The sequence below is a fragment of the Engystomops pustulosus genome, chromosome 2, assembly GCF_040894005.1.
Source record: "Engystomops pustulosus chromosome 2, aEngPut4.maternal, whole genome shotgun sequence".
NCBI lineage: Eukaryota > Metazoa > Chordata > Amphibia > Anura > Leptodactylidae > Engystomops > Engystomops pustulosus.
In genome coordinates this window covers 263,572,755-263,585,853 of record NC_092412.1, presented here as the reverse complement: position 1 = coordinate 263,585,853, position 13,099 = coordinate 263,572,755, and positions in this window count along the sequence as shown.

The following is a 13,099-nucleotide window of genomic DNA, read 5'->3' as shown; positions in this document are numbered from 1 at the left end:
CTCCTGACCATGTATCATCCATAACATGTGACATTATTACACTGCAGACGTCCCGGCCCCTCCTGACCCCGTGCCATGCACCATCAGTAACATGTGACATTATTACACTGCAGACTTCCCGGCCCCTCCTGACCCCGTGCCATGCACCATCCGTAACATGTGACATTATTACACTGCAGACGTCCCGGCCGCTCCTGACCATGTATCATCCATAACATGTGACATTATTACACTGCAGACGTCCCGGCCCCTCCTGACCCCGTGCCATGCACCATCCGTAACATGTGACATTATTACACTGCAGACGTCCCGTCCCCTCCTGACCCCGTGCCATGCACCATCCGTAACATGTGACATTATTACACTGCAGACGTCCCGGCCCCTCCTGACCCCGTGCCATGCACCATCCGTAACATGTGACATTATTACACTGCAGACGTCCCGGCCCCTCCTGACCCTGTAATATGTATCCTGTATACAGTCAGTACTACCTCAGCCCTGCTACGACCAGGCGCACCCTGTGTGCAGCCAGCACGACCAGGCGCACCCTGTGTGCAGCCAGCACGACCAGGCGCACCCTGTGTGCAGCCAGCACGACCAGGCGCACCCTGTGTGCAGCCAGCACGACCAGGCGCACCCTGTGTGCAGCCAGCACGACCAGGCGCACCCTGTGTGCAGCCAGCACGACCAGGCGCACCCTGTGTGCAGCCAGCACGACCAGGCGCACCCTGTGTGCAGCCAGCACGACCAGGCGCACCCTGTGTGCAGCCAGCACGACCAGGCGCACCCTGTGTGCAGCCAGCACGACCAGGCGCACCCTGTGTGCAGCCAGCACGACCAGGCGCACCCTGTGTGCAGCCAGCACGACCAGGCGCACCCTGTGTGCAGCCAGCACGACCAGGCGCACCCTGTGTGCAGCCAGCACGACCAGGCGCACCCTGTGTGCAGCCAGCACGACCAGGCGCACCCTGTGTGCAGCCAGCACGACCAGGCGCACCCTGTGTGCAGCCAGCACGACCAGGCGCACCCTGTGTGCAGCCAGCACGACCAGGCGCACCCTGTGTGCAGCCAGCACGACCAGGCGCACCCTGTGTGCAGCCAGCACGACCAGGCGCACCCTGTGTGCAGCCAGCACGACCAGGCGCACCCTGTGTGCAGCCAGCACGACCAGGCGCACCCTGTGTGCAGCCAGCACGACCAGGCGCACCCTGTGTGCAGCCAGCACGACCAGGCGCACCCTGTGTGCAGCCAGCACGACCAGGCGCACCCTGTGTGCAGCCAGCACGACCAGGCGCACCCTGTGTGCAGCCAGCACGACCAGGCGCACCCTGTGTGCAGCCAGCACGACCAGGCGCACCCTGTGTGCAGCCAGCACGACCAGGCGCACCCTGTGTGCAGCCAGCACGACCAGGCGCACCCTGTGTGCAGCCAGCACGACCAGGCGCACCCTGTGTGCAGCCAGCACGACCAGGCGCACCCTGTGTGCAGCCAGCACGACCAGGCGCACCCTGTGTGCAGCCAGCACGACCAGGCGCACCCTGTGTGCAGCCAGCACGACCAGGCGCACCCTGTGTGCAGCCAGCACGACCAGGCGCACCCTGTGTGCAGCCAGCACGACCAGGCGCACCCTGTGTGCAGCCAGCACGACCAGGCGCACCCTGTGTGCAGCCAGCACGACCAGGCGCACCCTGTGTGCAGATCTATTACCACCACAAGCTTCCCCTATACTATCTGCCCGGTAGAGCCCAGGGGATCCTCACCGTCCCCCGGCTACTTTCAGTTCCAACAGGTGTAGGAGGATCTTCCAGGTGAAGGTCTCCATCACCACCTTAGGTCCTGGCAGGACTATGGAATGGCCTTTATACACTTGAAGTAAACAATGAACCTTCCTATAGCAGGACAGCAAGCAGAGATGTAGAAAGTATGTAAAACGTTTCATTCCACAAACAATATTATTTATTGGCTGAAAGTGGAGAATCCCTTAAACTCATCAAAATAAACTAAAACTGAATTCACCGTCCAGATCCCCCGACCGTCTCTTTTTACCATTAAGGATCCGAGTGTCCATGTGTCACCCGGTTACCGTCCCTCTAGCGTTACGGGTGACACTGGGGGCATCATTAGGACTTTCCAGCTGGCAGCCCCCTGTCTGCCCACCCTGCTCATCGTCATCTCTGCTGCATCTGACCCCCGGGCAGACAGTAATGAGCAGATGATTTCCTGGAAAGCAGCGACTCCAGTAAATTCATTACCCCGAGCACAGCGCTTCCGTCTTCTGTGCGGCTGATGGTTTCCTTGTGTCCGGAGATGTCAGGAATCGGATGCCCCCCCGGGTTCTCCACACAGAGAACAATCACATTATACTTATTATCCACATGGAAGAACAATATATGGGTACAGAACGGTCAGTGCACAGGGACAGGAACGGGACTGGGACCACACAGACTGGTGACCTGAGTAATGCTCCTGCCCGGAGGTCACCTCCTTCTCCTACTCCAGACTCCTCTGTCCTCCTCCGCCCCCACGACTCCTGCCCTGTCCTCCTCCGCCCCCACGACTCCTGCCCTGTCCTCCGCCAGATCCCACTGCCCTCATCCTCCACTCTTTAGTCAGATGCTGGGGCCCCCTGACACTGCGGGCCCCATAGCAGCTGCTGCCCCTGTAGTTATGCCCCTGAGTGGATCTGGTCCAGCTATAGGTGAAACTATAGTCACAGTTGAATATCCTAAAATGGGATTAGATACATCATGACAGCTTTTCTCAGTTTGTTGCTGTACAGCGCCCCCTCCTGAGCAGAGACTGTGGTGTGTTTCTCTCTAATATCTGCAAAGGTTCTGGTTCTGATCCAGTAAAGCGACGTTATAATCCGGTCCTATTATTCTTGTGTGCCCCTTGCTGTAGTTTGACCTTCTCATTAGCGGGAAGCTGCTCCCTGGGGGTCCGTGCCGCCTGTAGCCGGATCCGGGACAATTACCTCATTAACATTTCACCTTCTCTATTAATTACTGTAAGTGCAGGAGTGTAATATACCAGACAACCATTATATCACACCACGAAGCGTCACCAAGGAAACCACGAGCGCCGCAGGCATGTTTATACTCCAGATTACTGAATGTTGTGATCAAATAATAGAGACGGATCCAGAACCCTGGACCTCATTAACCCCTCATGTCACCACTAATCTGTGTAATACAGCACAGAGGAGGAGACTACATACATAACATTACTCATCCTGTAGATCTTTTATTTTATACAAAAATGAAAAACATAACAATCATAGACATAAATCAAGCCATAACTTCTAGCAAAAAACATTGATATAAACTAAGAGAAACTTACAAAAACTTCTCCTGGCCCAGCCACACACACCACACACTCAGCATGAAAATAACCAAAAACCCTCACCCAGTCCCACCACCTACATTTTTTTTTTTTTTTTTAATTGAAATACACAGCAAAATACACATAAATAAACAATAAATAAACACAGAAATAACAATGAATATAACGGAAATAACATTATTAACATTAAATATAACTAACTAAATCCCACGCCCATCACCCTCCCCCCCCCAGACACTGGTCTAACGTCCAAAGTTCGCGTTATATAGTCCAGACCAGTGCCCAGGATTGTATAGTCCAAGTCCAGTCCACCCCCCCCCCCAACCTAACACCAACACCCCAAAAACCAACCAACCTATATATACACACAAGAACTATAACTACATATAACTATATCACACTGTACACAAGATACAAACACATTAAACATATCAACATATAACAAATCAACCACATAAAGCCCAGGTTCGGTGCCTGCAAGCCCAACATCACTATAACATCAGGACACAAAACAAAAATCTACAGTGTCAGCTTCAGCCCAACACCAGGAGAGGAGATGACAGACTAAGGGACACTAAAGGAGAACCCCCTCCAAAGGAGAGAGGCCCTCCCCGTGCCCAGCCTCTCATACTCCAGAGAGCGCACCTTCACCAGGAGGGAGAGGACAGACTAAGGGACACTAAGGAGAGAGGCCCTCCCCGTGCCCAGCCTCTCATACTCCAGAGAGCGCACCTTCACCAGGAGGGAGAGGACAGACTAAGGTACACTAAGGAGAGAGGCCCTCCCCGTGCCCAGCCTCTCATACTCCAGAGAGCGCACCTTCACCAGGAGGGAGAGGACAGACTAAGGGACACTAAGGAGAGAGGCCCTCCCCGTGCCCAGCCTCTCATACTCCAGAGAGCGCACCTTCACCAGGAGGGAGAGGACAAACTAAGGGACACTAAGGAGAGAGGCCCTCCCCGTGCCCAGCCTCTCATACTCCAGAGAGCGCACCTTCACCAGGAGGGGAGAGGACAGACTAAGGGACACTAAGGAGAGAGGTCCTCCCCGTGCCCAGCCTCTCATACTCCAGAGAGCGCACCTTCACCAGGAGGGGAGAGGACAGACTAAGGGACACTAAGGAGAGAGGTCCTCCCCGTGCCCAGCCTCTCATACTCCAGAGAGCGCACCTTCACCAGGAGGGGAGAGGACAGACTAAGGGACACTAAGGAGAGAGGCCCTCCCCGTGCCCAGCCTCTCATACTCCAGAGAGCGCACCTTCACCTGGGGGGGAGAGGACAGACTAAGGAGAGAGGCCCTCCCCGTGCCCAGCCTCTCATACTCCAGAGAGCGCACCTTCACCAGGAGGGAGAGGACAGACTATGGGACACTAAGGAGAGAGGCCCTCCCGGTGCCCAGCCTCTCATACTCCAGAGAGCGCACCTTCACCAGGAGGGGAGAGGACAGACTAAGGGACACTAAGGAGAGAGGCCCTCCCCGGTGCCCAGCCTCTCATACTCCAGAGAGCGCACCTTCACCAGGAGGGGAGAGGACAGACTAAGGGACACTAAGGAGAGAGGCCCTTCCCGGTGCCCAGCCTCTCATACTCCAGAGAGCGCACCTTCACCAGGGGAGCAGAGGACAGAATAAGGGACACTAAGGAGAGAGGTCCTCCCCGTGCCCAGCCTCTCATACTCCAGAGAGCTCACCTTCACCAGGAGGGGAGAGGACAGACTAAGGGACACTAAGGAGAGAGGCCCTTCCCGGTGCCCAGCCTCTCATACTCCAGAGAGCGCACCTTCACCAGGAGGGGAGAGGACAGACTAAGGGGCACTAAGGAGAGAGGTCCTCCCCGTGCCCCGCCTCTCATACTCCAGAGAGCGCACCTTCACCAGGAGGGGAGAGGACAGACTAAGGGGCACTAAGGAGAGAGGTCCTCCCCGTGCCCAGGCTCTCATACTCCAGAGAGCGCACCTTCACCAGGAGGGGGGAGGACAGACTAAGGGACACTAAGGAGAGAGGCCCTCCCCGTGCCCAGCCCCTCATACTCCAGAGAGCACACCTTCACCAGGAGGGGAGAGGACAGACTAAGGGACACTAAGGAGAGAGGCCCTCCCCGTGCCCAGCCTCTCATACTCCAGAGAGCGCACCTTCACCAGGAGGGAGAGGACAGACTAAGGGACACTAAGGAGAGAGGCCCTCCCCGTGCCCAGCCTCTCATACTCCAGAGAGCGCACCTTCACCAGGAGGGGAGAGGACAGACTAAGGGACACTAAGGAGAGAGGTCCTCCCCGTGCCCAGCCTCTCATACTCCAGAGAGCGCACCTTCACCAGGAGGGAGAGGACAGACTAAGGGGCACTAAGGAGAGAGGTCCTCCCCGTGCCCAGCCTCTCATACTCCAGAGAGCGCACCTTCACCAGGAGGGAGAGGACAGACTAAGGGACACTAAGGAGAGAGGCCCTCCCCGTGCCCAGCCTCTCATACTCCAGAGAGCGCACCTTCACCAGGAGGGGAGAGGACAGACTAAGGGACACTAAGGAGAGAGGTCCTCCCCGTGCTCAGCCTCTCATACTCCAGAGAGCGCACCTTCACCAGGAGGGGAGAGGACAGACTAAGGGACACTAAGGAGAGAGGTCCTCCCCGTGCCCAGCCTCTCATACTCCAGAGAGCGCACCTTCACCAGGAGGGGAGAGGACAGACTAAGGGACACTAAGGAGAGAGGTCCTCCCCGTGCCCAGCCTCTCATACTCCAGAGAGCGCACCTTCACCAGGAGAGAGAGGACAGACTAAGGACACTAAGGAGAGAGGCCCTCCCCGTGCCCAGCCTCTCATACTCCAGAGAGCGCACCTTCACCAGGGGTGTGCGGACAGACTAAGGGACACTAAGGAGAGAGGTCCTCCCCGTGCCCAGCCTCTCATACTCCAGAGAGCGCACCTTCACCAGGAGGGGAGAGGACAGACTAAGGGACACTAAGGAGAAAGGCCCTCCGTGTGCCCAGCCTCTCATACTCCAGAGAGCGCACCTTCACCAGGAGGGAGAGGACAGACTAAGGGACACTAAGGAGAGAGGCCCTCCCCGTGCCCAGCCTCTCATACTCCAGAGAGCGCACCTTCACCAGGAGCGAGAGGACAGACTAAGGGACACTAAGGAGAGAGGCCCTCCCCGTGCCCAGCCTCTCATACTCCAGAGAGCGCAGCTTCACCAGGAGGGAGAGGACAGACTAAGGGACACTAAGCAGAGAGGTCCTCCCCGTGCCCAGCCTCTCATACTCCAGAGAGCGCACCTTCACCAGGAGGGGAGAGGACAGACTAAGGGACACTAAGGAGAGAGGTCCTCCCCGTGCCCAGCCTCTCATACTCCAGAGAGCGCACCTTCACTAGGGGGGGAGAGGACAGACTAAGGGACACTAAGGAGAGAGGCCCTCCCCGTGCCCAGCCTCTCATACTCCAGAGAGCGCACCTTCACCAGGAGGGAGAGGACAGACTAAGGGACACTAAGCAGAGAGGCCCTCCCCGTGCCCAGCCCCTCATACTCCAGAGAGCACACCTTCACCAGGTCACCCAGAATGTTCCTAACCACCTCATCCACCGGGAGGATTTTACGCTTCGTTGATACTAAACACCGTGCGTTCCACGTGTGGTACCTAACCACTAGGCTAACTAGGAATAACGTGCAGCGGTCCCGGCCACCCAGGCCTCTGAATGCTCCATAGGCCCACTCCGCATAGAAGAGACCGGCCAACTCGGGCCAATGGATGGAAGCGCCCACCCGGTTGTACACCTCTGTGTTAAAGGGGCACTGAAGCAGGAAGTGGTCCATGCTCTCCAGTAGACCACCGCACTCCTCCCGGGGACAACCCCTTTCCTCAGAGCTCCTACACTTCAAATTGTCCCTCACACACAGCTTTCCATGGAAGCAGCGCCAAGTCACGTCCCAAAACTTCAAGGGGATCCTGATGGAATTCAATAAACTCAAACCCACCCTCAGATCCCGACTTGGGCAATCCCTGAGGGCCAGAGGCTTCTGGAAATGGGTCAATAGAACCCTCTTGTCAAGGAGTTTCCTCGACATGGTCCTGATCTCCCACATTCCCAGACCCCACCGGCGAATCACCTTCAGAACCGGGGTAGCGTAAGCCGGAAGATGCCCATGCGGTGTACGAAGATCCTTCACTTGCCCTCCTGTCTCCCATTCCTGGAAGAAAGGCCGAAACCATCCCCTGCAGGAGTATACCCACGGAGGAGCCCATCCCCTGCAGGAGTATACCCACGGAGGAGCCCATCCCCTGCAGGAGTATACCCACGGAGGAGCCCATCCCCTGCAGGAGTATACCCACGGAGGAGCCCTCTCTTTCCAGAGGTTTGCTACATTGATCTTAAGAACGGTATTCACTAGGAACACCACAGGGTTGACCATACACAACCCTCCTTGTCTCCTCGTGCGGTAAGTAACCTCCCTCTTGATTAGGTTCAGCCTATTCCCCCATAACAGCTGGAAGAACAGACTGTACACCCGAGTCCAGAGGGGTTCTGGCAACATGCACACACTGCCCAGATAAATCAGCAATGGGAGCAGGTAAGTTTTAATCAGGTTAACCCTTTCTCTGAGGGTCAAAGACCAACCCTTCCACTAGTCCACCTTCTGAGCGGCGATCTTAAGCCTGCCGTCCCAGTTTTGCATGGGGTAATCCCCCTGGCCAAATTCGATGCCGAGAACTTTGGCAGAGTCTTGGGGCCCTGGAAGAGTGTCCGGGAGATCAAAGCCTGGACCTCCCTATCCCAGCCAGAGACTATGAGACTTATCCAGGTTGATCTTGGACCCAGAAGCCTCTGAGTAGCGGTCGACCTCTGACATCACCCATTGTGCCTCCCCTCCCGAGGACACGAAAACGGTGACGTCATCGGCATACGCTACCACTCTAAGAGCCGCTTCCGGTGCTGCCGATCCATCCCGACTCCCACCAACGGCCCACGATCAACCCTCCTAAGGAATGGGTCAATCGGGAACACGTATAGTAGTATTATAGTAGTTATATTTGTGTACATAGGGAGCCGTATTATAGTAGTTATATTCCTGTACATAGGGGGCAGTATTATAGTAGTTATATTCCTGTACATAGGGGGCAGTATTATAGTAGTTATATTCCTGTACATAGGGGGCAGTATTATAGTAGTTATATTCCTGTACATAGGGGGCAGTATTATAGTAGTTATATTCCTGTACATAGGGGGCAGTATTATAGTAGTTATATTCCTGTACATAGGGGGCAGTATTATAGTAGTTATATTCTTGTACATAGGGAGCAGTATTATAGTAGTTATATTCCTGTACAAAGGGGGAAGTATTATAGTAGTTATATTCCTGTACATAGGGGGCAGTATTATAGTAGTTATATTCTTGTACATAGGGAGCAGTATTATAGTAGTTATATTCCTGTACATAGGGGGCAGTATTATAGTAGTTATATTCCTGTACATAGGGGGCAGTATTATAGTAGTTATATTCCTGTACATAGGGGGCAGTATTATAGTAGTTATATTCCTGTACATAGGGGGCAGTATTATAGTAGTTATATTCTTGTACATAGGGGGCAGTATTATAGTAGTTATATTCTTGTACATAGGGGGCAGTATTATAGTAGTTATATTCCTGTACATAGGGGGCAGTATTATAGTAGTTATATTCTTGTAAATAGGGGGCAGTATTATAGTAGTTATATTCTTGTACATAGGGGGCAGTATTATAGTAGTTATATTCTTGTAAATAGGGGGCAGTATTATTGTAGTTATATTCTTGTACATAGGAGGCAGTATTATAGTAGTTATATTCCTGTACATAGGGGGCAGTATTATAGTAGTTATATTCTTGTACATAGGGGGCAGTATTATAGTAGTTATATTCCTGTACATAGGGGGCAGTATTATAGTAGTTATATTCCTGTACATAGGGGGCAGTATTATAGTAGTTATATTCCTGTACATAGGGGGTAGTATTATAGTGGTTATATTCCTGTACATAGGGGGCAGTATTATAGTAGTTATATTCCTGTACATAGGGGGCAGTATTATAGTAGTTATATTACTGTACATAGGGGGCAGTATTATAGTAGTTATATTCTTGTACATAGGGGCAGTATTATAGTAGTTATATTCCTGTACATAGGGGGCAGTATTATAGTAGTTATATTCTTGTACATATGGGGCAGTATTATAGTAGTTATATTCTTGTACATAGGGGCAGTATTATAGTAGTTATATTCCTGTACATAGGGGGCAGTATTATAGTAGTTATATTCTTGTACATAGGGGGCAGTATTATAGTAGTTATATTCTTGTACATAGGGGGCAGTATTATAGTAGTTATATTCTTGTACATAGGGGGCAGTATTATAGTAGTTATATTCCTGTACATAGGGGGCAGTATTATAGTAGTTATATTCCTGTACATAGGGGGCAGTATTATAGTAGTTATATTCCTGTACATAGGGGGCAGTATTATAGTAGTTATATTCTTGTACATAGGGGGCAGTATTATAGTAGTTATATTCCTGTACATAGGGGGCAGTATTATAGTAGTTATATTCCTGTACATAGGGGGCAGTATTATAGTAGTTATATTCCTGTACATAGGGGGCAGTATTATAGTAGTTATATTCCTGTACATAGGGGACAGTATTATAGTAGTTATATTCCTGTACATAGGAGGCAGTATTATAGTAGTTATATTCTTGTACATAGGGGGCAGTATTATAGTAGTTATATTCCTGTACATAGGGGGCAGTATTATAGTAGTTATATTCCTGTACATAGGAGGCAGTATTATAGTAGTTATATTCTTGTACATAGGGGGCAGTATTATAGTAGTTATATTCCTGTACATAGGGGGCAGTATTATAGTAGTTATATTCCTGTACATAGGGGGCAGTATTATAGTAGTTATATTCCTGTACATAGGGGGCAGTATTATAGTAGTTATATTCCTGTACATAGGGGGCAGTATTATAGTAGTTATATTCTTGTACATAGGGGGCAGTATTATAGTAGTTATATTCTTGTACATAGGGGGCAGTATTATAGTAGTTATATTCCTGTACATAGGGGGCAGTATTATAGTAGTTATATTCCTGTACATAGGGGGCAGTATTATAGTAGTTATATTCCTGTACATAGGGGGCAGTATTATAGTAGTTATATTCTTGTACATAGGGGGCAGTGTTATAGTAGTTATATTCCTGTACATAGGGGGCAGTATTATAGTAGTTATATTCCTGTACATAGGGGGGCAGTATTATAGTAGTTATATTCCTGTACATAGGGGCAGTATTATAGTAGTTATATTCTTGTACATAGGGGGCAGTATTATAGTAGTTATATTCTTGTACATAGGGGCAGTATTATAGTAGTTATATTCTTGTACATAGGGGGCAGTATTATAGTAGTTATAGTACTATAGAGTAGTAGTGACATTGATGTGTAGTATTCAGGATTTATGTCCCTGTGGGCCTAGATTTAGGGCACCTCTTTACCCGGCTATAATCATGCAGCAGAGCACGGCACGGATTAGTAATACATCCCCAGGAGTCGGAGTCGCTGGGGGGTAATTTGTTCTCGGTGAGGCGTCTGAGACTTAGGACTTTTTACATAATCATTTTCTTTTACAAGAAATTCCTAAGAAGAAATATGTAGATAAGGTCAGAACATGTAATGGAAGGAATTAATCACAATCATGGAGGCGCGAAGAGATTACTGCAGTGTGTGAGGCCGAGGCTCCAGAGCTGTAAGTCTCCGCTGATCTGCTGCACATGATGGGGTCCTCTGTGTACTCACTTGTCACATGGAGGAGACAATATTTTACCACCATTTTTTACCCCGTCTCATACAGTCACTGCCCTGTAATAACCCAGAGGCCATTACTATATTGTTACAATGAATGCAATGTAGTGACAATCGTAATGTTTACCCCTAGTGGTCGTTTCCTATTACTACAGGCTGATGAGATCTGGATGAGTCTCCTTAACATCCTTAAAGGGTTTCACGGGGGGTCTCCGTCAGCACCATAGGGATGAATGGAGCAGAATGGTCATGTGCAGCCGTCTGCTCCATTAGTCTGAGGAATGGCGAGGGGTCGGTTGAACCCCTCATTTTCCCGATCTGTGGGGGTCTCAGCACTGAGATGATCAGTAAGTTAGGTCCTATCCTGTGGATATGGCATAACTTGTATTTGTGGGAAAATCCCCTTTAAGGAACAAACTAAAACCAACTGTTAGATATAGTAGCTGAGCAGTCTGAGGTCCCTGGGAGGAGCAGCTAAAGGTCTGAGGCGGGACTGGCTATAAGATGACAGCCTCTCCCTATTATTACTGAGGCCGCATTGGCTATAAGATGACAGCATCTCCTTATTATTACTGAGGCAGGACTGGCTATAAGATGACAGCATCTCCTTAGTATTACTGAGGCAGGACTGTCTATAAGATGACAGCATCTCCTTATTATTACTGAGGCAGGACTGGCTATAAGATGACAGCCTCTCCTTATTATTACTGAGGCAGGACTGGCTATAAGATGACAGCCTCTCCTTATTATTACTGAGGCAGGACTGGCTATAAGATGACAGCCTCTCCTTATTATTACTGAGGCGGGACTGGCTATAAGATGACAGCCTCTCCTTATTATTACTGAGGCGGGACTGGCTATAAGATGACAGCCTCTCCTTATTATTACTGAGGCAGGACTGGCTATAAGATGGCAGCATCTCCTTATTATTACTGAGGCAAGACTGGCTATAAGATGACTGCCTCTCCTTATTATTGCTGAGACAGAACTGGCTATAAGATGACAGCATCTCCTTATTATTACTGAGGCCGCACTGGCTATAAGATGACAGCCTCTCCTTATTATTACTGAGGCAGGACTGGCTATAGGATGACAGCCTCTCCTTATTATTACTGAGGGAGGACTGGCTATAAGATGACAGCCTCTCCCTATTATTACTGAGGCAGGACTGACTATAAGATGACAGCCTCTCCCTATTATTACTGAGAGAGGACTGGCTATAGGATGACAGCCTCTCCCTATTATTACTGAGGCAGGACTGGCTATAAGATGACAGCCTCTCCCTATTATTACTGAGGCAGGACTGGCTATAAGATGACAGCCTCTCCTTATTATTACTGAGGCTGGACTGGCTATAAGATGACAGCCTCTCCTTATTATTACTAAGGCAGGACTGGCTATAAGATGACAGCCTCTCCTTATTATTACTGAGGCAGGACTGGCTATACGATGACAGCCTCTCCCTATTAGTACTGAGGCAGGACTGGCAATAAGATGACAGCCTCTCCTTATTATTGCTGAGACAGAACTGGCTATAAGATGACAGCCTCTCCTTATTATTACTGAGGCCGCATTGGCTATAAGATGACAGCCTTTCCTTATTATTACTGAGGCAGGACTGGCTATAGGATGACAGACTATCCTTATTATTACTGAGGCAGGACTGGCTATAAGATGACAGACTATCCTTATTATTACTGAGGCAGGACTGGCTATAGGAAGACAATATCTACTTATTATTACTGAGGGAGGACTGGCTATAGGATGACAGCCTCTCGCTATTATTACTGAGGCAGGACTGGCTATAGGATGACAGCCTCTCGCTATTATTACTGAGGCAGGACTGACTATGAGATGACAGCCTCTCCTTATTATTACTGAGGCCGCACTGGCTATAAGAGGACAGTCTCTCCTTATTATTACTGAGGCCGCACTGTCTATAAT